The 25,681-nt window shown below is 45.2% G+C and overlaps 1 pseudogene; it reads left to right on the top strand.

The window, feature by feature from the left end:
- Positions 1-23,072: 23,072 nt before the first annotated feature.
- LOC115134929 (mitochondrial ornithine transporter 1-like) lies at positions 23,073-25,264 on the top strand (annotated as a pseudogene).
- The last annotated feature ends 417 nt before the right edge of the window (positions 25,265-25,681 follow it).

Here is a 25,681-nt window from a genome sequence, read left to right as displayed (position 1 = left end):
CCAGTGTGTATGTATACGCGGAGGGTAGACAGCGTGGGATCCTGTTCCGATGCTTGCTTCAGCTCCTCCAATGAGACGGCTGATTGAAGGGGAACGTAGATTATTTATAAGATGGTTGGAATAGGAGTGTCAAAGGGGCGTGTGAGGTCTGCTGTTATCCCTCCCCGGAGTGAACTTCAGCTGATAGTCATACTGTCTGAGGTGGTCGGCCCATCTGTGCAGCTGAAGTGGCTTGTGGCCAGTTCCTGATGCCGACAGTAGCGTTGTGAGGGACTGGTGGTCGGTTCTGAGCAGCCGGCCATATAGGTAGAGGTGCCACCTTTCGCACCCCAAGACACAGGCCAGTGCTTCTTGTTCGCCCACAGAGTACCGTTGTTCAGTGGGGCTCAGGGCCTTTGAGGGGAAGGCAACGGGCCTCTCAATGCCATTCTGCAGCTGTGAGAGGACAGCTCCTAGTGCTCCAGCTGAGGTGTCACAGTAGACAATGGTGGGGCAGACTGGGTCAAAGTGAGCCAAGACTGGGGCTGTTGTGAGCTGGCTCTTCAGTGAGCGAACCGTGTCTGAGCAGGCTGCCGTCCAAGCCCATGGCTCGTCCTTCTTGAGGAGCTGGCGAAGGGGCGCTGTGGTCTGAGAGTAGTGGGGCAGAAACCGGAGGTACTAGGCTGTCATGCCCAAGAATGAGGCTACCTGAGAGGCTAAGGTCGGTTTTGGGATGCGGAGGACATGAGTGGGGCAATGCCTTTGGCCGACAGGCGGAACCCCACAAATTTGACGGCTGGAGCTGCAAAGGTGCACTTTCCACCGTTGAGGATCAGGTTGTCTTGCAGTAGAGTGACAAACTGAATACTCTGTGGAGTCGATGGTCATGGATGTGGAGGTCAGGGCCGTGGACCACGATGTCATCCAGACAGACTGCCACCCCGGGAATTCCAGCGAGGATGGTGCTCAGCACCTTCTGGAACCAGCTGGGGGCGGAGCTAAGTTCAAAAGGCATGCGTGTGTATCTGAACACACCAGCACATGTGACAAAGGTTCTGTTGCCATGTGCCGGTAACTTGGTGGATAGCTGACCCACTGTCATCTCTGTGTGAACCCCAAGCCTGTGAAGAGGTCGAGGCCCAGGAGGTTGGCACCCCACTTTGCAACGTGAAATGTAAATGATGGCAGATGCTTGGCGCCTGTGCAGCATGCATTGGCGCTGTAGTGCACTGGGACCTGGAGGGTGCCTGCAATGTCCATCTTGGATCTACTATACCCGCAGTGGAGGGCTGTTGGAGTGGTAGGTGACTAAAAAACTTGTGGAAAGCTTGAGCAACGACACTGCAGTGCCAGTATCCAGTAGCAAAGGCTAACCCACCTCGCCCAGCTGCACAGTGCATGTTAGTGGAGATGGTTTGGATTTCAGTGTTCATGTTGCGAGCGAGCGAGATTAAAATAAGGTCCTGTTCTGGGTGGAGCTAGTAGCTGGTGTAGAACGACACACTTTTTAGCAAAGTGATTGTATTTTGAACAGATTTTGCATATTTTCCCACGGGCTGGGCAGTTTGAAGCCCTTGAATTGTGAGAGCTAGCCCCACAGTTGCCACAACTACTTCTGTTTGTTTGTCTGTGCATGCTGCACAGGCATGTCGGTGTCTGTGTCCATGCAGCTATCGTCGTGGGAGGGCATGCGCAGTGAGTGATCGTTGTAGTGCGTGTGAAGTTGCTGTGTGAGAATGGCTTTGGGCCGAGTGCATGCTGCAGAGCTGTTTGGTAGCATAGTAGAGCGTTCCAAAGCCGCTATTTTAATAGCTCCATCAAGTTATAAATTATCTGATTCCAAAAGTAGTTTCTCCCTTGTCTTTTCACATAACGTCCCCTCTATCAGCTGATCCCTGACGATCTCCTCCTGAAGTGTCCCATAGTTACAAGAGCTAGCCTAAATCCTCAGATTAGCAACATAGCTTTGAATGGACTCACCTGGGCGTTGGTGTCTTTTCCGTAGCCGGCAGCGTTGGAGGAGCACTCGCTCTTTCCCGGCGAAGTGGTTCTTTAGGACGCTGACTGCAGCGGTGAATGTAGGAGCCAATCCAAACGCTCTGAAAATCCTCTGTGCCGAGGCAGTGACTGAGCAGTGCTGTCCTCCGCTTGTTGGAGATTGTAGAACAGTCCATAGCTTCGAGATAAGTGTTAACTTTGAAGCCAGTTATTCCACGGGACTGGAGGTTCGCCAGGCATGGTGAGGAATGGTGCTGGTGGTGGTAAACTGAATTCAGCCATCTTCGTCACCAATGTTATATCTGGCTTCGCTGTCAAAGAACGCACATCTGCACAGTTTCACATTGTACATCACTCTCTCGTTTATGGACGTGCCACTCATTCTGACAACCCATTCATCCGTAAAGCAGCACACTGTCGTAAACCATAACGTACAGTGCGTCGTACCATACATAACAATATTGATTGCGGTTTTGACTCGGTCTTGGACAGTGAGGACTCGTAATTTCTTCCCGAGTCCAGCAAAGTAAAAACAACTCATATCAGCTTCCATTTAGTCACTGCATAAAACCGCTTCACCAGGCCAAATACACTGCTCAAAAAAATAAAGGGAACACTTAAACAACACAATGTAACTCCAAGTCAATCACACTTCTGTGATATCAAACTGTACACTTAGGAAGCAACACTGATTGACAATAAATTTCACATGCTGTTGTGCAAATGGAATAGACAACAGGTGGAAATTATAGGCAATTAGCAAGACACCCCCAATAAAGGAGTGGTTCTGCAGGTGGTGACCACAGACCACTTCTCAGTTCCTATGCTTCCTGGCTGATGTTTTGGTCACTTTTGAATGCTGGCGGTGCTTTCACTCTAGCGGTAGCATGAGACGGAGTCTACAACCCACACAAGTGGCTCAGGTAGTGCAGCTCATCCAGGATGGCACATCAATGCGAGCTGTGGCAAGAAGGTTTGCTGTGTCTGTCAGCGTAGTGTTCAGAGCATGGAGGCGCTACCAGGAGACAGGCCAGTACATCAGGAGACGTGGAGGAGGCCGTAGGAGGGCAACAACCCAGCAGCAGGTCGCTACCTCCGCCTTTGTGCAAGGAGGAGCAGGAGGAGCACTGCCAGAGCCCTGCAAAATGACCTCCAGCAGGCCACAAATGTGCATGTGTCTGCTCAAACGGTCAGAAACAGACTCCATGAGGGCCCGACGTCCACAGGTGGGGGTTGTGCTTACAGTCCAACACCGTGCAGGACGTTTGGCATTTGCCAGAGAACACCAAGATTGGCAAATTCGCCACTGGTGCCCTGTGCTCTTCACAGATGAAAGCAGGTTCACACTGAGCACATGTGACAGTCTGGAGATGCCGGTGGAGAACGTTCTGCTGCCTGCAACATCCTCCAGCATGACCGGTTTGGCGGTGGGTCAGTCATGGTGTGGGGTGGCATTTCTTTGGGGGGCCGCACAGCCCTCCATGTGCTCGCCAGAGGTAGCCTGACTGCCATTAGGTACCGAGATGAGATCCTCAGACCCCTTGGGAGACCATATGCTGGTGCGGTTGGCCCTGTGTTCCTCCTAAAGCAAGACAATGCTAGACCTCATGTGGCTGGAGTGTGTCAGCAGTTCCTGCAAGAGGAAGGCATTGATGCTATGGACTGGCCCGCCCGTTCCCCAGACCTGAATCCAATTGAGCACATCTGGGACATCATGTCTCGCTCCATCCACCAACGCCACGTTGCACCACAGACTGTCCAGGAGTTGGCGGATGCTTTAGTCCAGGTCTGGGAGGAGATCCCTCAGGAGAACATCCGCCACCTCATCAGGAGCATGCCCAGGCGTTGTAGGGAGGTCATACAGGCACGTGGAGGCCACACACACTACTGAGCCTCATTTTGACTTGTTTTAAGGACATTACATCAATGTTGGATCAGCCTGTAGTGTGGTTTTCCACTTTAATTTTGAGTGTGACTCCAAATCCAGACCTCCATGGGTTGATAAATTTGATTTCCATTGATAATTGACATCCGATCCTCGTTTGCTAAGTCAAACGGCACCGCTGGTTCTGCTCACACTGCCCTACCCTGTGCTCTGACCTCTTTCTCCCCTCTCTCTCCAGATGAAATCTCGCGTCTTGTGACGGCCGGCCGCCCAACAACCTGCCCGCTTGACCCTATTCCCTCCTCTCTTCTCCAGACCATTTCCGGAGACCTTCTCCCTTACCTCACCTCGCTCATCAACTCATCCCTGACCGCTGGCTACGTCCCTTCTGTCTTCAAGAGAGCGAGAGTTGCACCCCTTCTGAAAAAACCTACACTCGATCCCTCCGATGTCAACAACTACAGACCAGTATCCCTTCTTTCTTTTCTCTCCAAAACTCTTGAACGTGCCGTCCTTGGCCAGCTCTCCCGCTATCTCTCTCAGAATGACCTTCTTGATCCAAATCAGTCAGGTTTCAAGACTAGTCATTCAACTGAGACTGCTCTTCTCTGTATCACGGAGGCCCTCCGCACTGCTAAAGCTAACTCTCTCTCCTCTGCTCTCATCCTTCTAGACCTATCGGCTGCCTTCGATACTGTGAACCATCAGATCCTCCTCTCCACCCTCTCCGAGTTGGGCATCTCCGGCGCGGCCCACGCTTGGATTGCGTCCTACCTGACAGGTCGCTCCTACCAGGTGGCGTGGCGAGAATCTGTCTCCTCACCACGCGCTCTCACCACTGGCGTCCCCCAGGGCTCTGTTCTAGGCCCTCTCCTATTCTCGCTATACACCAAGTCACTTGGCTCTGTCATAACCTCACATGGTTTCTCCTATCATTGCTATGCAGACGACACACAATTAATCTTCTCCTTTCCCCCTTCTGATGACCAGATGGCGAATCGCATCTCTGCATGTCTGGCAGACATATCAGTGTGGATGACGGATCACCACCTCAAGCTGAACCTCGGCAAGACGGAGCTGCTCTTCCTCCCGGGAAGGACTGCCCGTTCCATGATCTCGCCATCACGGTTGACAACTCCATTGTGTCCTCCTCTCAGAGCGCTAAGAACCTTGGCGTGATCCTGGACAACACCCTGTCGTTCTCAACTAACATCAAGGCGGTGGCCCGTTCTTGTAGGTTCATGCTCTACAACATCCGCAGAGTACGACCCTGCCTCACACAGGAAGCAGCGCAGGTCCTAATCCAGGCACTTGTCATCTCCCGTCTGGATTACTGCAACTCGCTGTTGGCTGGGCTCCCTGCCTGTGCCATTAAACCCCTACAACTCATCCAGAACGCCGCAGCCCGTCTGGTGTTCAACCTTCCCAAGTTCTCTCACGTCACCCCGCTCCTCCGCTCTCTCCACTGGCTTCCAGTTGAAGCTCGCATCCGCTACAAGACCATGGTGCTTGCCTACGGAGCTGTGAGGGGAACGGCACCTCAGTACCTCCAGGCTCTGATCAGGCCCTACACCCAAACAAGGGCACTGCGTTCATCCACCTCTGGCCTGCTCGCCTCCCTACCACTGAGGAAGTACAGTTCCCGCGCAGCCCAGTCAAAACTGTTCGCTGCTCTGGCCCCCCAATGGTGGAACAAACTCCCTCACGACGCCAGGACAGCGGAGTCAATCACCACCTTCCGGAGACACCTGAAACCCCACCTCTTTCAGGAATACCTAGGATAGGATAAAGTAATCCTTCTCACCCCCCCCCCTTAAAAGATTTAGATGCACTATTGTAAAGTGGCTGTTCCACTGGATGTCTTAAGGTGAACGCACCAATTTGTAAGTCGCTCTGGATAAGAGCGTCTGCTAAATGACTTAAATGTAAATGTAAATGTAAATAATTTTTGTTTGTTTTTGTTGTCAGCACATTCAACTATGTAAAGAAAAGTATTTAATAAGAATATTTCATTCATTCAGATCTAGGATGTGTTATTTTAGTGTTCCCTTTATTTTTTTGAGCAGTGTATATAATTGAGTTAATAAAGCAGTCGGCTTCCGGGTTGGAGCGAGCGGTCGCATCTGCACTCGGTCCGCAGGTAGTATTACATTTCATTACATTTCATTATGGTACAACGGTTTGATTTGTCTAATCTTAGCAATTCCTTCTTAGCTAGCTACACAGCCGTCTTTGTATCATAGATAATTGCGTAATTATCGTATTTCGTCGTCCTAACGCAGTCTACACTGCCCTGCAGCTAGCCAGCTAGCTAACGTCCACCGTTAGCTAGTCCACCGTCTACCGATTAGCAGCACAACTATTACACTCAACTGAACGACTTGATTAGTGTAGTGTTAGCTAGCTACATAGTTGTCTTTGCTGTCTTCGTACCCAAGATAATTGTGTAGTTTAGAGTGTGTAGTTTTATGTCGTCCTTAACATAGGAGACTCTGCTAGCTAGCCAACAGCTAGCCAACGTCTACCGAACAGAACTTCTGCACTCAACAATCCGGTCGCATTTCGCTTCGCTCCACAGGTAGTATCACATTTTTCATTTCATTTCATTACAGTACAACGGCTTGATTTGTTTGATCGTAGCTAGCTACATAGCTAGCTACATAGCCGTCTTTGTATCAAAGATAATTGTGTAGTCTAGAGCGATTTCCTAGGTTAACTAGCCAGCTATTGTCGTTCTTTTAACGCAACGTAACGTAATCAACACTGCTAGCTAGCCAGCTAGCCCCGAATAGCAGCACAGTAGAAACTATTACACTCAACAGAACGACTTGATTAGTGTAGTGTCAACAACGCAGCCAATGCCAACTAGCCTACTTAGTCAACAACGCAGCCTCTGCCAGCTAGCCTACTTCAGCAGTACTGTATCATTTTAATCATTTTAGTCAATAAGATTCTTGCTACGTAAGCTTAACTCTCTGAACACTCGTGACGTGTAGTCCACTTGTCATTCCAATCTCCTTTGCATTAGCGTAGCCTCCTGTGTAGCCTGTCAACTATGTGTCTGTCTATCCCTGTTCTGTCCTCTCTGCACAGACCATACAAACGCTCCACACCGCGTGGCCGCGGCCACCCTAATCTGGTGGTCCCAGCGCGCACGACCCACGTGGAGTTCCAGGTCTCCGGTAGCCTCTGGAACTGCCGATCTGCGGCCAACAAGGCAGAGTTCATCTCCGCCTATGTCTCCCTCCAGTCCCTCAACTTCTTGGCACTGACGGAAACATGGATCACCACAGACAACACTGCTACTCCTACTGCTCTCTCTTCGTCTGCCCACGTGTTCTCGCACACCCCGAGAGCTTCTGGTCAGCGGGGTGGTGGCACCGGGATCCTCATCTCTCCCAAGTGGTCATTCTCTCTTTCTCCCCTTACCCATCTGTCTATCGCCTCCTTTGAATTCCATGCTGTCACAGTTACCAGCCCTTTCAAGCTTAACATCATTATCATTTATCGCCCTCCAGGTTCCCTCGGAGAGTTCATCAATGAGCTTGATGCCTTGATAAGCTCCTTTCCTGAGGACGGCTCACCTCTCACAGTTCTGGGCGACTTTAACCTCCCCACGCCTACCTTTGACTCATTCCTCTCTGCCTCCTTCTTTCCACTCCTCTCCTCTTTTGACCTCACCCTCTCACCTTCCCCCCTACTCACAAGGCAGGAAATACGCTCGACCTCATCTTTACTAGATGCTGTTCTTCCACTAACCTCGTTGCAACTCCCTCCAAGTCTCCGACCACTACCTTGTATCCTTTTCCCTCTCGCTCTCATCCAACACTTCCCACACTGCCCCTACTCGGATGGTATCGCGCCGTCCCAACCTTCGCTCTCTCTCCCCCGCTACTCTCTCCTCTTCCATCCTATCATCTCTTCCCTCTGCTCAAACCTTCTCCAACCTATCTCCTGATTCTGCCTCCTCAACCCTCCTCTCCTCCCTTTCTGCATCCTTTGACTCTCTATGTCCCCTATCCTCCAGGCCGGCTCGGTCCTCCCTCCCGCTCCGTGGCTCGACGACTCATTGCGAGCTCACAGAACAGGGCTCCGGGCAGCCGAGCGGAAATGGAGGAAAACTCGCCTCCCTGCGGACCTGACATCCTTTCACTCCCTCCTCTCTACATTTTCCTCTTCTCTCTGCTGCTAAAGCCACTTTCTACCACACTAAATTCCAAGCATCTGCCTCTAACCCTAGGAAGCTCTTTGCAACCTTCTCCTCCCTCCTGAATCCTCCTCCCCCCCCCCCTCCTCCCTCTCTGCAGATGACTTCGTCAACCATTTTGAAAAGAAGGTCGACGACATCCGATCCTCGTTTGCTAAGTCAAACGACACCGCTGGTTCTGCTCACACTGCCCTACCCTGTGCTCTGACCTCTTTCTCCCTCTCTCTCCAGATGAAATCTCGCGTCTTGTGACGGCCGGCCGCCCTACAACCTGCCCGCTTGACCCTATCCCCTCCTCTCTTCTCCAGACCATTTCCGGAGACCTCCTCCCTTACCTCACCTCGCTCATCAACTCATCCCTGACCGCTGGCTACGTCCCTTCCGTCTTCAAGAGAGCGAGAGTTGCACCCCTTCTGAAAAAACCTACACTCGATCCCTCCGATGTCAACAACTACAGACCAGTATCCCTTCTTTCTTTTCTCTCCAAAACTCTTGAACGTGCCGTCCTTGGCCAGCTCTCCCGCTATCTCTCTCAGAATGACCTTCTTGATCCAAATCAGTCAGGTTTCAAGACTAGTCATTCAACTGAGACTGCTCTTCTCTGTATCACGGAGGTGCTCCGCACTGCTAAAGCTAACTCTCTCTCCTCTGCTCTCATCCTTCTAGACCTATCGGCTGCCTTCGATACTGTGAACCATCAGATCCTCCTCTCCACCCTCTCCGAGTTGGGCATCTCCGGCGCGGCCCACGCTTGGATTGCGTCCTACCTGACAGGTCGCTCCTACCAGGTGGCGTGGCGAGAATCCGTCTCCACACCACGTGCTCTCACCACTGGTGTCCCCAGGGCTCTGTTCTAGGCCCTCTCCTATTCTCGCTATACACCAAGTCACTTGGCTCTGTCATAACCTCACATGGTCTCTCCTATCATTGCTATGCAGACGACACACAATTAATCTTCTCCTTTCCCCTTCTGATGACCAGGTGGCGAATCGCATCTCTGCATGTCTGGCAGACATATCCGTGTGGATGACGGATCACCACCTCAAGCTGAACCTCGGCAAGACGGAGCTGCTCTTCCTCCCGGGAAGGACTGCCCGTTCCATGATCTCGCCATCACGGTTGACAACTCCATTGTGTCCTCCTCCCAGAGCGCTAAGAACCTTGGCGTGATCCTGGACAACACCCTGTCGTTCTCAACTAACATCAAGGCGGTGGCCCGTTCCTGTAGGTTCATGCTCTACAACATCCGCAGAGTACGACCCTGCCTCACACAGGAAGCGGCGCAGGTCCTAATCCAGGCACTTGTCATCTCCCGTCTGGATTACTGCAACTCGCTGTTGGCTGGGCTCCCTGCCTGTGCCATTAAACCCCTACAACTCATCCAGAACGCCGCAGCCCGTCTGGTGTTCAACCTTCCCAAGTTCTCTCACGTCACCCCGCTCCTCCGCTCCCTCCACTGGCTTCCAGTTGAAGCTCGCATCCGCTACAAGACCATGGTGCTTGCCTACGGAGCTGTGAGGGGAACGGCACCTCAGTACCTCCAGGCTCTGATCAGGCCCTACACCCAAACAAGGGCACTGCGTTCATCCACCTCTGGCCTGCTCGCCTCCCTACCACTGAGGAAGTACAGTTCCCGCTCAGCCCAGTCAAAACTGTTCGCTGCTCTGGCCCCCCAATGGTGGAACAAACTCCCTCACGACGCCAGGACAGCGGAGTCAATCACCACCTTCCGGAGACACCTGAAACCCCACCTCTTTAAGGAATACCTAGGATAGGATAAAGTAATCCCTCTCACCCCCCCTCCCCCTGAAAAGATTTAGATGCACTACTGTTCCACTGGAGGTCATAAGGTGAATGCACCAATTTGTAAGTCGCTCTGGATAAGAGCGTCTGCTAAATGACTTAAATGTAAATGTAAATGTAAATATAGCCACATACAAACATGGTCACTTTTGTTTTCTTGAGTAAGGCAGCTCCAAAATGCAGATATTTCAGCCTAGCTCAGTGCTTTCTGTGGTGGTGGGGCAAGCCAGCAGGAAATACGGAGTGTTGCACCGTGATTGTTTCAGTGTACTGTCATTCATGGGGACTCTACATCACCGCCAAGTCTAAGGGTAGAGCTAGAAAATTCTAGCCCCTTTGGTGCTGCCATAAAGTTACATTAGAAGTGCCCATTCAAGAAGGTTCAAGGTCATTACCCACAGAGAAGATGACATCAAATTATGTTATATGTACAGTAGCTTTGAATGGACTGATCATGTCAACATCATACTTTCAAAATCTTAGCTAGCAGTCATCATCATGAATCAAGTTGACAATCTACTGGCAAATCCTTTTTAATCCTCGTCATATGAAGAGAAATTATAGATAAAACATATCGGTGCTCACCGGTCATTGGACATAAACATTACACAACAAGTTGGAAATCGCACATTCAACAAAGAGTGGTTGGGGAAGGAATCAGTGACAGTGGCTAACTGTAACCATTGCAAAAGCAATCATTAGCCTGCTATTCAAAACAAGTCACCAACAGAATGTTCCAGCCTCATAATTTTCTCTTCCTACTTTTCCCTTTATGATATAAGCCTAAAGTGTGGTAGTTTTCAATTGGGCTAATTAAATAAACCTCATATGGCGTATTTAATTTACCACTAACAAAATGTAGACAGGCTACATTTTTTGCACATGATAAATAACCCTATTTGTGTAGACTATTCGATTACCGAAGAAAATATGTTGCACATTGTAACAAACTCATGGTTTTGGCATGACGCTTAGAGTGTTGGTCCAATGAAGAATGTCAGTTATATACAGTATAAATTGCCTACTGTATGTGCTCTCCAAGTTGATATTAATTAAACCAATCCATACTAGAGGAGGTTATTTCAAATCGACTATCCAATCAGACCGGTCTCGCAGTGAGCTAGCCCGAGGTTGTGTACGCCCCTATTAAAGTCTGAACCGACGTGGGATCGTGTGACTGACTGCGCTCAAACAAGCGACACAGGTAAGCAGACCACAAATCCTATTGAAAGCAATTGTTTTGTAATATATTGGCAGCCTATAAGAAATGCATGTTTTGGATAATGTTTCTCATTCTTTACACTGTGTTCATATGTTCTATTCATAAACAGTTGAATTAATTAGCTAGTGGCCTAATTTCAGTTTTTTGGGGGTAAATTATCGGGATATTTGTAGGTTGAAAAGCCTTGTAATTTGTTCCATTAAATATGATAGATTTTTAGACTGTTAATTATTGCATATTTAAATCATTCAAATTCGTGGCTATTTAAGCCACTTGAAGCTAGGGGGCACTATTTTTATGTTTGGAAAAATAACATTCCCAAAGTAAATGGCCTATTTCTCAGGACCAGATGCTAGAATATGCATATAATTGACATATTGGGATAGAAAACACTCTAAAGTTTCCAAAACTGTCAAAATATTGTCTGTGAGTATAAGAGAACTGATATTGCAGGCGAAACCCTGAGAAAAATCTATTTAAAAAACTCCATGTTCCATAGCCTCCCATTGCTCCATTTAAAGGGATATCAACCAGATTCCTTTTCCCGTCGCTTCCTCAAGGTGTCAACAGTCTTCAGACATAGTTTCAGGCTTTTATTTTGACAAATGAGCCAGAACGATAACATCACGTCAAGTGGTCACATGAGTTTTGCTCACGCAACATAATTTGGACAGCTATTGTTTTTCCCTCTCCTACTGTGAAAGACATTTGCGGTTGATATATTATCGATTATATATTTTAAAACAACCTGAGGATTGATTATAAAAAACGTTTGACATGTTTCGGATATTATTTGGAATTTGTCTGCGTTGTCGTGACCGCTCTTTCCTGTGGATTTCTGAACATAATGCGCCAAACAAACGGAGGTATTTTGGATATAAAAAATAATCTTTATGTAACAAAAGGAACATTTGTTGTGTAACTGGGAATCTCGTGAGTGAAAACATCCGAAGATCATCAAAGGTAAACAATTAATTTGATAGCTTTTCTGATTTTCGTGACCAAGCTACCTGATGCTAAGTGTACTTAATGTTTTGTCATGCGATCAATAAACTTACACAAACGCTTGGATTGCTTTCGCTGTAAAGCATAATTTCACAATCTGACACGACAGGTGGATTAACAAAAGGCTAAACTGTGTTTTGCAATATTGGACTTGTGATTTAATGAATATGAATATTTTTAGTAATTTTATTTGACTGAAGCGCTATGCTATTCAGCGGTTGCTGATGACAATTATCCCGCTTAAGGGATGGGTAGCGTCAAGAAGTTAAGAAAGACCACAATCGGCCATCAAATGTTTTTTAAAGTCTGACAATCTCATGAAATGACAACATTTCGTTTTAATCTCAGTTGCACTTTAGTTCCCTCGATACATTTCATTTTTTTAATTTTGCGTTTCGGTTTGCAGTGTTTGACTCGGTTTTACCATCGATATACCAGTCATGACTGGCTTGTGCAGCCTTTTGTTACTGACGGCTCTGCCGGGCGGTGCTTGGGGAACTTTGACAAACTGATGTAATGTCCGCTTTTGGAAAGGAAGTGTAGGCCTATAGATAGGCTACATGTAGGAATATATATATATATATATATATATATAAATAATCAAACGTTTGAGATCAGAACGTAGGTAATGCGTTGACATTGCTCCCGTGACGTTTGTAATCCGAGGCTGTGTGGCTTTGTTACTAAACCTTTCCCTAGCAGTGGAACAGAGGCCATTTTATTCAATGTACTCCTATAGCAGATCCACCCTTCTTCATACCGCATCAAATAGCCTAGTCCCCATACAAGGGCGCACTTAGAATTTTGTGTTAAAATATGCCTAATGGATCTATTTGTGGCGAGGGGAAAACACAAAACACAAAAAGCTGTTAAAATTAAAGTACAGTTTCTTTCATGAGAATACAATTCACAAAATGGAGGATTAATAATTCCTGGTGAGGAATTCTCTTCAATCTGCAAGTGGGACAATGAGGAGTTGCATCACCAACACTCACTAAAAATAATTTCTTCAAATTAATCTCCGTGTTTTGGTGGTGGATCATATAACTAAATGTCTCCAATTAATTAATTTAGAAACCTATACTACCTAAAGTTATATAAAAATCTGATACAGTGCGTTTGGAAAGTATTCAGACCCCTTGATTTTTTTCTTCACATTTTGAAACGATACAGCCTTATTCTAAAATGGATACACACAATTCCCCATTATGACAAAGCAAAAAACTTATTTTTGTGTGCAAATCTCTCTCAAAAAAAACATCACATTTAAATAAGTATTCATACCCTTTACTCAGTACTTTGTTGAAGCATTTTTTGGCACCGATTAAAGCCTGGAGTATGATGCTACAAACTTGGTGCAACTGTATTTGGGGAGTTTCTGCAGATCTTCTCAACCTCTGTCAGGTTGGATGGGGAGCGTTGTAGCACAGCTATTTTCAGGTTTCTCCAGAGATGTTTGATCTGGCTTTTTTTTACTGAGGAGTGGCTTCTGTCTGGGCACTCACTATAAAGGCCTGATTGATGGACTGCATAAATGGTTGTTCTTCTGGAAGGTTCTCCCATCTCTACAGATCATCTCTGGAGCTCTGTCAGAGTAACCATCAGGTTCTTGGGCACCTCTCTTACCAAGGTCCTTCTCCCCTGATTGCTCAGTTAGGCCTGACAGCGAGCTCTAGGATAAAGTCTTGGTGGTTCCAATCTTCTTCTGTTTAATAATAATGGTGGTCACCGTGTTCTTGGGGACCTTCACTGCTGCAGCCATTTTTTTGGTACCCTTCCCCAGATCTGTGCCTCGACACAATCCGGTCTCGGAGCTCTCCGGGCAATTCCTTCAACCTCATGGCTTGGTTTTTGCTCTGACTTCTTCTTCTTCAGTATAATGTCATTCGCAACAATTAGATATACATTCCGCCACCTACTGTGCGGGTGGCTAATAAGGATCCCAAAAAGCAAAACATTGTTTTCTTTTTCTTTTTTTGTAGTATGTACAGGGGGAGAACAAGTATTTGATACACTGCCAGTTTTGCAGGTTTTCCTACATACAAAGCATGTAGAGGTCTGTAATTTTGTATCATAGGTACACTTCAACTGTGAGACAGAATTTAAAACAAAAATCCAGAAATCACATTGTATGATTTTTAAGTAATTAATTTGCATTTTATTGCATGACATAAGTATTTGATCACCTACCAACCAGTAAGAATTCTGTCTCTCACAGACCTGTTAGTTTTTATTTAAAATCCCGCCTGTTCTCCACTCATTACCTGTATTAACTGCACCTGTTTGAACTCGTTACCTGTATAAAAGACACCTGTCCACACACTCAATCAAACAAACAAACCTCTCTACAATGGCCAAGACCAGAGAGCTGTGTAAGGACATCAGGGAAAAAAGTGTAGACCTGCACAAGGCTGGAATGGGCTACAGGACAATAGGCAAGCAGCTTGGTGAGAAGGCAACAACTGTTGGTGCAATTATTAGAAAATGGAAGAAGTTCAAGATGACGGTCAATCACCCTCGGTCTGGGGCTCCATGCAAGATCTCACCTCGTGGGGCATCAATGATCATGAGGAGGTGAGGGATCAGCCCGGAACTACATGGCAGGACCTGGTCAATGACCTGAAGAGAGCTGGGACCACAGTCTCAAAGAAAACCATTAGTAACTGTTAGCAATTGGATATGTAGATGGGTGAGCCGGTCAAGGATCGATTCAGACTAAGTGGTACATTTTATGACAAGTAAACAGTTTATTCAGAGTGAAAATATGTAGTACAGCGTAATTACGGCTCTTCCGTTAATTCGTGTTGGAACAGCAGGCAGAGAGCGAGTAAACAGTCAGCACAGCCCTTATATACGTCACAGAAAGTAGGTTGACTCTAGGAAGATCGGATCTCCGGATTGGTTCAGCTGGTTGTAGTCTGTAGTCTTCTGCCATTGGCTCAGTTGTCTGTCCGTCATCGTAGAATCTTCTTCGGGCACACAGTGTTCGTTTAAAAGGGAGATTATGTGTGTAATGTGGGAGCTATCCTGTAGGGGACCCCACAGGCTTTACTGTGAAAATACGTTGCTATGTGTTGTCTCAGTTATAACAATGCAATAGCCACGTATTTAGCAGTAGATTGGTCTCCTGCATAATAGCAATTCTTTACATAACACACTACGCCGTCATGGATTAAAATCCTGCAGCGCACGCAAGGTCCCCCTGCTCAAGCCAGCGCATGTCCAGGCCCGTCTGAAGTTTGCCAATGACCATCTGGATGATCCAGAGGAGGAATAGGAGAAGGTCATGTGGTCTGATGAGACCAAAATAGAGCGATGGTAGGCAGCAGCAGGCTCATAAGCATTCATTCAAACAGCACTTTTGTGCGTTTGCCAGCAGCTCTTAGCTATGCTTCAAGCATTGAGCTGTTTATGACTTCAAGCCTATCAACTCCCGAGATTAGGCTGGTGTAGCGGGGTGCGTGCTAATAGCGTTTCAAACGTCACTCGCTCTGAGACTTGGAGTAGTTGTTCCCCTTGCTCTGCAAGGGCTTTTGTGGAGCGATGGGTAACGATGCTTCGAGGGTGGCTGATGTCGATGTGTTCCTGGTTCAAGCCCAGGTAGGAGCGAGGTGAGGGACAGAAGCTATACTGTTACACTGGCAATACTAAAGTGCCTATAAGAACATCCAATAGTCAAAGGTATATGAAATACAAATGGTATAGAGAGAAATAGTCCTATAATTCCTTTAATAACCTAAAACTTCTTACCTGGGAATATTGAAGACTCATGTTAAAAGTAACCACCAGCTTTCATATGTTCTCATGTTCTGAGCAAGGAACTTAAACGTTAGCTTTTTTACATGGCACATATTGCACTTCTACTTCTCCAACACTTTGTTTTTGTATTATTCCAACCAAATTGAAAATTTTTCATTTTATTTGAGGCTACATTTATTTGATTGATGTATTATATTATTGTTGTAATTGTCATTATTACAAATAAATACATTGGGGGGAAAAAATCGGCAGATTAATCGGTATCGTCTTTTATTGGTCCTCCAATAATCGGTATCAGCATTAAAAAATCATAATCGGTCGACCTCTAGTATGTACAGTTGAAGTACACCTTACCCAAATACATTTAAACTCAGTTTTCACAATCCCTTACATTTAATCCTTGTAAAAAAATCATGTTTTAGGTCAGTTAGCATTACCACTTTATTTTAAGAATGTGAAATGTCAGAATAATAATAGAGAATGATTTATTTCAGATTTGATTAATTTCATCACATTCCCAGTGGGTCAGAAGTTTACATACACTCAATTAGTATTTGGTAGCATTGCCTTTAAGTTGTTTAACCTGGATCAAACATTTTGGGTAGCCTTCCACACACGTCCCACAATAAGTTGGGTAAATTTTGGCCCATTCCTCCTGACAGAACTGGTGTAATGGAGTCACGTTTGTAGGCCTCCTTGCTCACACATGCTTTTTCAGTTCTGCCCACAAATTTTCTATAGGACTAAGGTCAGGGCTGTGTGATTGCCACTCCAATACATTGCCTGTTGTTTTTGCGATTTTGCTACAACTTTGGAAGTATACTTGGGGTCATTATCCATTTGGAAGACCAAGCTTCAACTTCCTGACATGTCTTGAGATGTTGCTTCAATATATCCACATCATTTTCCTGCATAATGATGCCATCTATTTTGTGAAGTGCACCAGTCCATCCTGCAGCGAAGAGCCCCCACAACATGATGCTGCCACCCCCATGCTTCATGGTTGGGATGGTGTTCTTCGGCTTGCAAGCATCCCCCTTTTCCCTCCAAATATAATGATGGTCAAACAGTTCTATTTTTGTTTCATCAGACCAGAGGACATTTCTCCAAAAAGTATGATCTTTGTCCCGACGTGCAGTTGCAAACCGTATTCTGGCTTTTTTATGGCGGTTTTGGAGCAGTGGCATCTTCCTTGCTGAGCGGCGTTTCAGGTTATGTCGATATAAGACTAGTTTTACTGTGGATATAGATACTTTTGTACCGGTTTCCTCCAGCATCTTCACAAGGTCCTTTGCTGTTCTGGGATTGATATGCACTTTTTGCACCAAAGTACGTTCATCTCTAGGACATAGAACGTATCTCCTTCCTGAGCGGTATGACGGCTGCGTGGTCCCATGGTGTTTATACTTGCGTACTATTGTTTGTACAGATGAACGTTGTACCTTCAAGCATTTGGAAATTGCTCCCAAGGATGAACCAGACTTGTGAAAGTCTACAATTTTGGCTGATTTCGTTTGATTTTCCCATGATGTCAAGCAAAGAGGCACTGGGTTAGAAGGTAGGCCTTGAAATACATCCACAAGTACACCTCCAATTGACTCAAATGATGTCAATTAGCCTATCAGAAGCATCTAAAGCCATGACATCATTTTCTGGAATTTTTCCAAGCTGTTTAAAGGCACAGTCAACTTAGTGTATGTGAACTTCTGACCCAATGGAATTGTGATACAGTGAAATAATCTGTCTGTAAACAATTGTTGGAGAAATTACTTGTGTCATGCACAAAGTAGATGTCCTAACCGACCTTCCAAAACTATAGTATGTTAACAACAAGAAATTTGTGGAGTGGTTAAAAAACAAGTTTTTTTTCCACCTTTATTTAACCAGGTAGGCTAGTTGAGAACAAGTTCTCATTTGCAACTGCGACCTGGCCAAGATAAAGCATAGTAATTTGACACATAGAACAACACAGAGTTACACATGGAATAAACAAGACATACAGTCAATAATACAAAAGAAAACAAAGTCTATATACAGTGAGTGCAAATGAGGTAAGATAAGGGAGTTAAGGCAATAAATAGGCCATGGTGGCGAAGTAATTACAATATAGCAATTAACAATGGAATGGTAGATGTGCAGAAGATGAATGTGCAAGTACATATACTGGGTTGCAAAGGAGCAAGATAAATAAATAAATACTGTATGGGGATGAGGTAGGTAGATAGATGGGCTGTTTACAGATGGGTTAATGACTCCAACCTAAGTGTATGTAAGCTCCCAAGTGGGTTGGCCTATGCCCACCCATGTGAAATCCATTGATTATAGGGCCTAATGAATTTATTTCAATTGACTGATTTCCTTACATGAACTGTAACTCAGTAAAATCGTTGAAGTTGTTGCATGTTACGTTTTTATATTTCTGTTCAGTATATTTGATTGTTTTGTAAAGTTTGTTTTAGTGCGGTGAATCAAGCTGCTTAGCTAGAGGGGAAAAAAGGAGGACTTCACTGGCTTTTTGGTTTTGAAATGTATTTTGTAGCTCCTGTCACTTATTTAATTTCTCTATGGCTCTGTGTGTGTGAGATCATTCTTTTTGGTATTTTTGGGATATTTAGAAACATTTTGTGTTTCACCATTGGTTGTCGTAAGGTCAGTAGCATCATGGTGCTGGTGGTGGTTCTTTTGAAGTGGAGGACTGCTGCCCATTGTTACTCAGGGAGGTTTAGTGAATGCATTGCACTGTGTTTCTAGCTATGTATTCTAGGTAAATGAATAGTTTTAAGCTGTGGATAGGCCTGTGTGTGTGTGTGCGTGGTCTTGTACTGGGTAATGAGTGTGTGTGAATATGTTCAATGTATTTCCACGTGTTTGTGATGGATGATGTGCACTACATGGCCACAAGTAGGTGGACACCCCTTCAAATGAGTGGATTCGGCTATTTAAGCCACACCTGTTGCTGACGGGTGTATAAAATTGAGCACACCGCCATGCAATCTCCATAGACAAGCATTGGCAGTAGAATTGCTTTACGGAAGAACTCCGTGACTTCAACGTGGCACCGTCATAGGATGAAATCTTTCCAACAAGTCAGTCTGACAGAGGAATCCTGGTTTGGTGGATGCCAGGAGAACACTACCTGCCCAAATGCAGTGCCAACTGTAAAGTTTGGTGGAGGCGGAATAATGGTATGGGGCTGTTTTTCATGGTTCGGCCTAGGCCCCTTAGTTCCAGTGAAGGGAAATCTTAACGCTACAGCATACAATTACATTTTAGACGATTCTATACTTGCAACTTTGTGGCAACAGTTTGGGGAAGGCCCTTTCTTATTTCAGCATGACAATGCCCTCGTGCACAAAGTGAGGTCCATACAGAAATGGTTTGTCAAAATCGGTGTGGAATAACTTGACTAGCCGCTAGAGCCCTGATCTCAACCCCTTCGATCACTTTTGGGAAGAATTGGAACGTCGACTGCAAGCCAGGCCTAATCGCCCAACCTCATTAATGCTCTTGTGGCTGAATGGAAGCAAGTCCTTGCAGCAATGTTCCAACGTCTAGTGGAAAGCCTTCCCAGAAGACTGGAGGCTGTTATAGCGGCAAAGGGTGGACCACGCCATATAAATGCACTTGATTTTTGGAAGGAGATGTTCGACGAGCAGGTGTCCACATACGTTTGGCCATGTAGTGTATATGTGAGTGGTTATTTTTGTATGAAATTATTATTTTTGATACCAACAGAAACAGATTTGTTTTTTATATGTTCTATCAATTCTGAGTGATGCTGTCCACGAACCAGACACAGTATTTCCAGTCTCATATATATTTTCTCTTGTTTTACAGGATACTATTATCTGTTGACGTGGTCCTAAGCCTGTTACACCTATATGAGTTGCATCACCAACACACGCACTACAAATCATTTATTCAAATTAGTCATGGATGTGTGTTTTGGAGGTGGATGAGAACACAATGTCTTTTCTTGAATAAACAGACACACAGTTTCCTAATTTGATTTTAGGAGCAGCATGGAGCGTTGAATAAACCTTTTCAGATGTCGTCAAGATGGTGTATTTCATTGAAAACATTTATCATAACATATTATTTGGCACACTTATTTTTTTTCTTCTTTTTTGCAGCCCATGTCTCCAAAGGAGAAGTCAAAGTTTGAGGACCAGGCGAGGACTAGTGCACCAAAGAGACCTCCGTAGGTCTATTCCTAAAATACTGTAATCATCTATGCGCAACTCAATATTAGGAAGGTGTTCCAAAATGCGTAGAATTGCAGGGAGTGGAGAGAATTTGGCTGTTTTTAAAACTACACTGAACAAATATATAAATGTTTCAGTGCTAGTCCCCTGTTTCATGAGCTGAAATAAAAGATACCAGAAATGTTCCATACGTACAAAGCTTATTTCTCAAAATGTTTTGCACAAATTTGTTTACATCCCTGGTAGTGAGCATTTAATATTTTGTCAAAATAATCCATCCACCTGACAGGTGCGGCATATCAAGAAGCTGATTAAACAGCGTGATCATTAAACAGAGACACATTGTGCTGGGGATAAGGCCAATCGAAAATGTGCTGTTTTGCCACACAACACAATGTCACAGATGTCTCAACTTTTGAGGGAGCATGCAATTGGCACGCTGACTGCAGAAATGTCCAGCAGAACTGTTGCCAGAGAATTCAATATTCATTTCTTTACCATAAGCTGCCTCCAACGTCATTTTAGAGAATTTGGCAGTACGTCCAACTGGCCTCACAACCGCAGAACACAGCCAGAACCCAGGACCTCCACATCTGTCTGCTTCACCTGCGGGATTGTTGGGGGGGGGGGGTATTTCTGTCTGTAATAAAGAAGTTTTGTGGGGAACAACTCATTCTGATTGGCCTGGCCTGGCTCCCAAGCGGGTGGGCCTGTGCCCTCCAATGTTGCATTTCTTTTCTTCATAATATTTTCATGCATTTCTACACATTTTTGCCATTGGGTGGAGAGAAGTTTTAAAGCTGATTTCCTGTAATTCTACACATTTTGCCATGTTCATATGATATCTGAGTGAGAGTACCTAACAAAAATCAATGGGGGCCCCCTGGAGGTCAGGGCCCCTGGACACATGCCTTGTTTGCCTGGTCAGTAATTACTACAAGGTGTAGATAGCTGGCTAGACTAACTTACCAATACAAACCCATTTTTAGCTGACATGAGCTACTTGAGTGACTGTCAGTGACTGACATTACATGAGATACTGCTGATGCGCTACCATATTTCAAAATTGCCCCTTGTGTATTCGACTAACTCTCAGCAAAAATGTGAATTTGGGTTGGGGGCCACCTAGCGTCTGGGGGCCTTAAGCGACCGCTTATGTCGCTTATGCCCAGGACCGGCCCTGGACAATTCAAAACAAAGTATGATATATTTTTGAAGTCCTGCAACCATCAGTAACAACTGCATTCCTTCTCTTATACAGATCAGGGTTCTTTGTTTTCTGTGCTGAGCAGCACCCCAGATCAAAGCCCAACACCCAAGCCTTGGCATTTGGGATGTGGCCAATAAGCTTGGAGAGATGTGGAACAATTTGACAGACTCCAATAAGCAGTCATATCGTGTCAAAACCATCAAACTCCAGGAAAAATGCAAAAAGGTAATGCCATTGAGGACTCCTTATTTGTCTCAAAGGAAATGTAATTGAATAGGATTTTTACCACTAATTGGTCTGACTGTGGTGTCAGACCCTATATGCAAGGAATCACTGGCTAAATATGACAAAACCTGTGATTTTTCCAAGGGATTTATTTAAGACACCTTTGCTTACTGTTTCTAGGATGTGGCAGATTACAAAGGAGGAAAAGGAAAACTGGGCGGGGCAGGAGCCTCTAAATTGAAGAAGGCGGAAGATGAAGACGATGATGAGGAAGATGAGGATGACTAATAGAAAAGGGTATTGTGGTTTGTTAAGACACTGGCCATTTAGATGTGAGCACACATATCTGTAGGTTTACACCTAGTTCAACTGTCCCAGAAGAAAACATCAAATTGGTTTTGAAACTGGTTTCTCACTGTAGTTTCTTTCTGGCTGTCATTTTGAGTCTTTAACACTTTGCTCTCCAGTGTTTGTCTTGGATCCCTTTGCTTTTTTTTGAAAAGCTGAACAAACCTATTCACAGTGATAGCATAAGGGTTCATACCCTATACAATGCTTGTATGGTGATGTGTTTGCTACTATATGGTTGTTGAAATAGATTTAGATGACATTTTTCTATTTTACATTTCAAGGAATTGTAAGTTTGCGTTTGAGGGAGTTGTATGTGTATCTAGACACAAAATCCATAGACTTGAGGTAGGTGTCCAGTCTGACAATCAGGTATTCAGGTAACATTGCCGTGGCCTATTATACCAACCACCTGTGTGTTTGAGGCAGGACTGATCCATTTCAATGTGTTATGGCTGAAAGGAATGATGATGAAATGGGTTCTATGTTTTTTTGTTTTGTTGTTCATTTGGATAAGTGGAATGACATTTTAGATGTTAACATTTCTCCATCTCTTGACCAGTGGTGACAATACAGCTGTTGGACAAGGCGGGAGTTTTTCTTTGCACCTGCACAATGTGTTTTATATGCCTCTGATCTAAAAAATAAAAAAATAAAAACGTTTTTACGTTCTGTGTGGACCAAATTGATTTATTCCCTCTATGGAAATGACCGATTTTTGTATTTTTGTGGCCTTTCTTTAGCGGTAAATGTAATAAACATTATGCAACATTGTGGTATTTTGATTTTACATTTGAACATTTAGCAGATGCTCTTATCCATAGCAAGTTGCACTACTGTTGTGACAGGCATGCATATTTTAGTAGCAACGTTAAAACTCATGATTACACTTAATAGGAACATGTCACAATTCTGAGAATTTAAGAATTTAGCTGCTTAGAAGTATTCTTATCTTTAAGAAATTGTATGCTTTGGGAAAGCCACTATCCTGGATTTAATCTTCAAGGTTAATAATACCTTTTTTAAATAGCTCCTCCCATTGAGTTTCGCGAATATAATCTGCAACCCACCTTTCCCCACATCCACTACACCAAATACGCTGCACAGTGTAGTTGAACACGTTCCTCTTTTGTAGGTTATTTATTATCCAACAAAAAGTTTGCCCGAAAAGTCAAAAGGTTTCATCATATCCGTCAGTGTGCGTGCATCGCTGACTCTCCGACACAATGGGCGTGGAGGAGGAATGTACATTACATCGCATCACCGACACAATCATAAACCTCATTGCTGAGGCAGCAGGCAAATACAACTTTTTATTACCTCAATTACCTAAAGCCTTGATGACTCTTGACTGACACCCGTACAACACAAGGTTGTTTTGTTGTTCAGTGGAAACGTCTAGTGAAGGACAAAGCTGAACAGGATGGCTGTCATTCAGAAAATGTGATTTTTTTAATCGTGAAGAGTGGAAGAAAGGGTTGAGGTCCTTCATGGTGACCCTGGAAATCTCTCCTCTCACATAGGGGGTGTTGCGTGTGTGCTGAGCGGTCAGCCCTTCGACGCGGTCAAGGTGAAGATGTAGACGTTCCCCAGCCTGTACCGTGGCTGCCTGGACTGTTCCCTGATGACATACCGCCACGACGGGCTTCGTGGTTCTCTACCAGGGAAGTGTGCCTGCTCTACTGGCCAACGTGGCAGAGAACGCTGTGTTCTTCGCCTGCTACGGGACCTGCCAGCAGCTCACCAGGAGAGTCTTTGGGCTGGGGAAAGGGTCTCACCTCAGGTTGGCATCAGAGGATCTCTGTCTTAGCACTCTCATCTCATCCCTCTCCCCATTCCCCATGTGTCTGGCTGAGGGCTTAAAAAATGCAAAGCGGTCTCTTCGTCTGTTATTGTGTTTTGCTGCTGTTTCTCTTTGCTCTCCTGTAAATCTCTCGCTCGTTGTCTATAACGTCTTTGTCACAGTGACCTGCAGAATGCCCTGTCTGGGTCCCTGGCGTCTGTCTTGTCCTCGCTGGTTTTGTGTCCCACAGACCGTGAGATGAGGATGGTTGGAAAGACCCCTCTTGCGTCACACATGTAAGCATCGCAACTGTTCTGTGGACACCGGGATCATGTTATAATTGTGGTTCAACACAAATAGTACACACATGGGTGGCAGGTCATCCCTTTTTGCTTATCTTGCAAAAACACGGTAAACTGGTGAATGAAATATGTCTCAGGAAACCATATTACCTTAGGGTTCTACTCGAAAGCACATTAGGCACAACGTACAATGCACAAGTAAGACGTTGTGTGATGTGATAATAGATGATGTGTTTGGCTGTATACTGGTGCTCGCCTTCTCCCAGTTCCACCTGGTTGGTGGCGAGGGACATATTGAAGACAGATGGTCCTCAGGCCTCTTCCAGGGAATGACCAGCACCTGGCTCAGAGGGGTGCCTGGATACTTCCTCTTCTTTGGGGGCTATGAGATCTGCAGAACCCTCTTTACAAAGACTGGCCAGTCCACGGATGAGTTGGGTGAGTCCATTCCTTATGACTCCACTGAAGGGATTCAACTTCTCATTTAGCTATTCAGCAAATTCCAGATTAGATAGATGTCTATGATATAGCTTTACGCAACTGATTTTATTATTTGTTTTTGTCTTTGGTAGATGCTGTTCCGCTGTTAATCAGTGGAGGAGTTGGTGGGGCCGCCTTTTGGCTGGCCGTGTACCCCATTGATTCAGTCAAATCCAGAATCCAGGTTATATCTATGTCAGGCAAACAGGCTGGGTTTATCAGAACACTGCTCTGTATCACGAGGACAGAAGGTGATACCACGTTATTTTTCCTAATCTGATTCTATTCCCCAAGTCGTCTAAACTACATGGCATTCTGCCTCAAATGTGTTCATCAATAAACTTCTGGTTGAGTTATTTAACCTATCATTTGCTTATATACTCATGTTGGCAGCTTTCTTTTCCAGATAACAGAAATGAATGAACTCACTAGCTCACAGACGATTAGGATTGTCCCTCGTAGTGCAGGCTCGTAATAACGTCTGGAACGGAGCGAATGGAATGGCATCAAGCACATGGAAAGCATGCGTTTGATGTACTCGATACCGTTCCACGTATTCCGCTCCAGCCGTTACCATGAGGCCGTCGTCCCCAGTTAAGGTGCCACCAATCTTCTTGTAGTGGCCTCGGGCAGCTTGAGCTCCTTTAGATTTCACATGTATGGGCTGTTATGCATCCACCCATGATGTGCTTGAAGATGTATTGTCCCTGTTCCAGGGGTTGCTGCTCTGTATTGTGGTCTAACCCCTACCGTCCTGCGGGCCTTCCCCTCCAACGGAGCTCTATTCCTGGCTTATGAGTGGACCAGAAGAACCCTCATCAACCACACATCTACAACCACATCTACAGCCTGAGTTTGTAGGTCTGGAGCAAGAGGTTTGTGAATTCAAATTCCCCAACATTCATCAACATCTACAGTATAAACCAGAAGACTGAAAGTTTTAAAAACTGATATTCAACATTTGTGGTAACCTCTGATCTTGTTTTGATCATGTTTTCTATGCTGGGTCAATAGGTCCAGCCACAGAACCTGATGAGTCAGTATTCAATCAATGGATTCCATGCAATCCAACAACATTCCATGCAATCCAACAACATTCCACCCACTTGCCCGAGACATGCATCACACTATTTCAGACAGGATGTGTTGTCAACTAGTGGAACACAATTATAAAAAAATATCCATGTATTTACTGTATATATGTGTACATAAAAGCCTTTTATATATTTTTTATTTTAATGAACCTTTATTTAACCAGGCAAGTCCGTTA

Source organism: Oncorhynchus nerka, linkage group LG10 (assembly GCF_034236695.1).
Source record: "Oncorhynchus nerka isolate Pitt River linkage group LG10, Oner_Uvic_2.0, whole genome shotgun sequence".
In the NCBI taxonomy this organism is placed as follows: domain Eukaryota; kingdom Metazoa; phylum Chordata; class Actinopteri; order Salmoniformes; family Salmonidae; genus Oncorhynchus; species Oncorhynchus nerka.
This window is presented reverse-complemented; position numbering and strand designations above follow the sequence as displayed.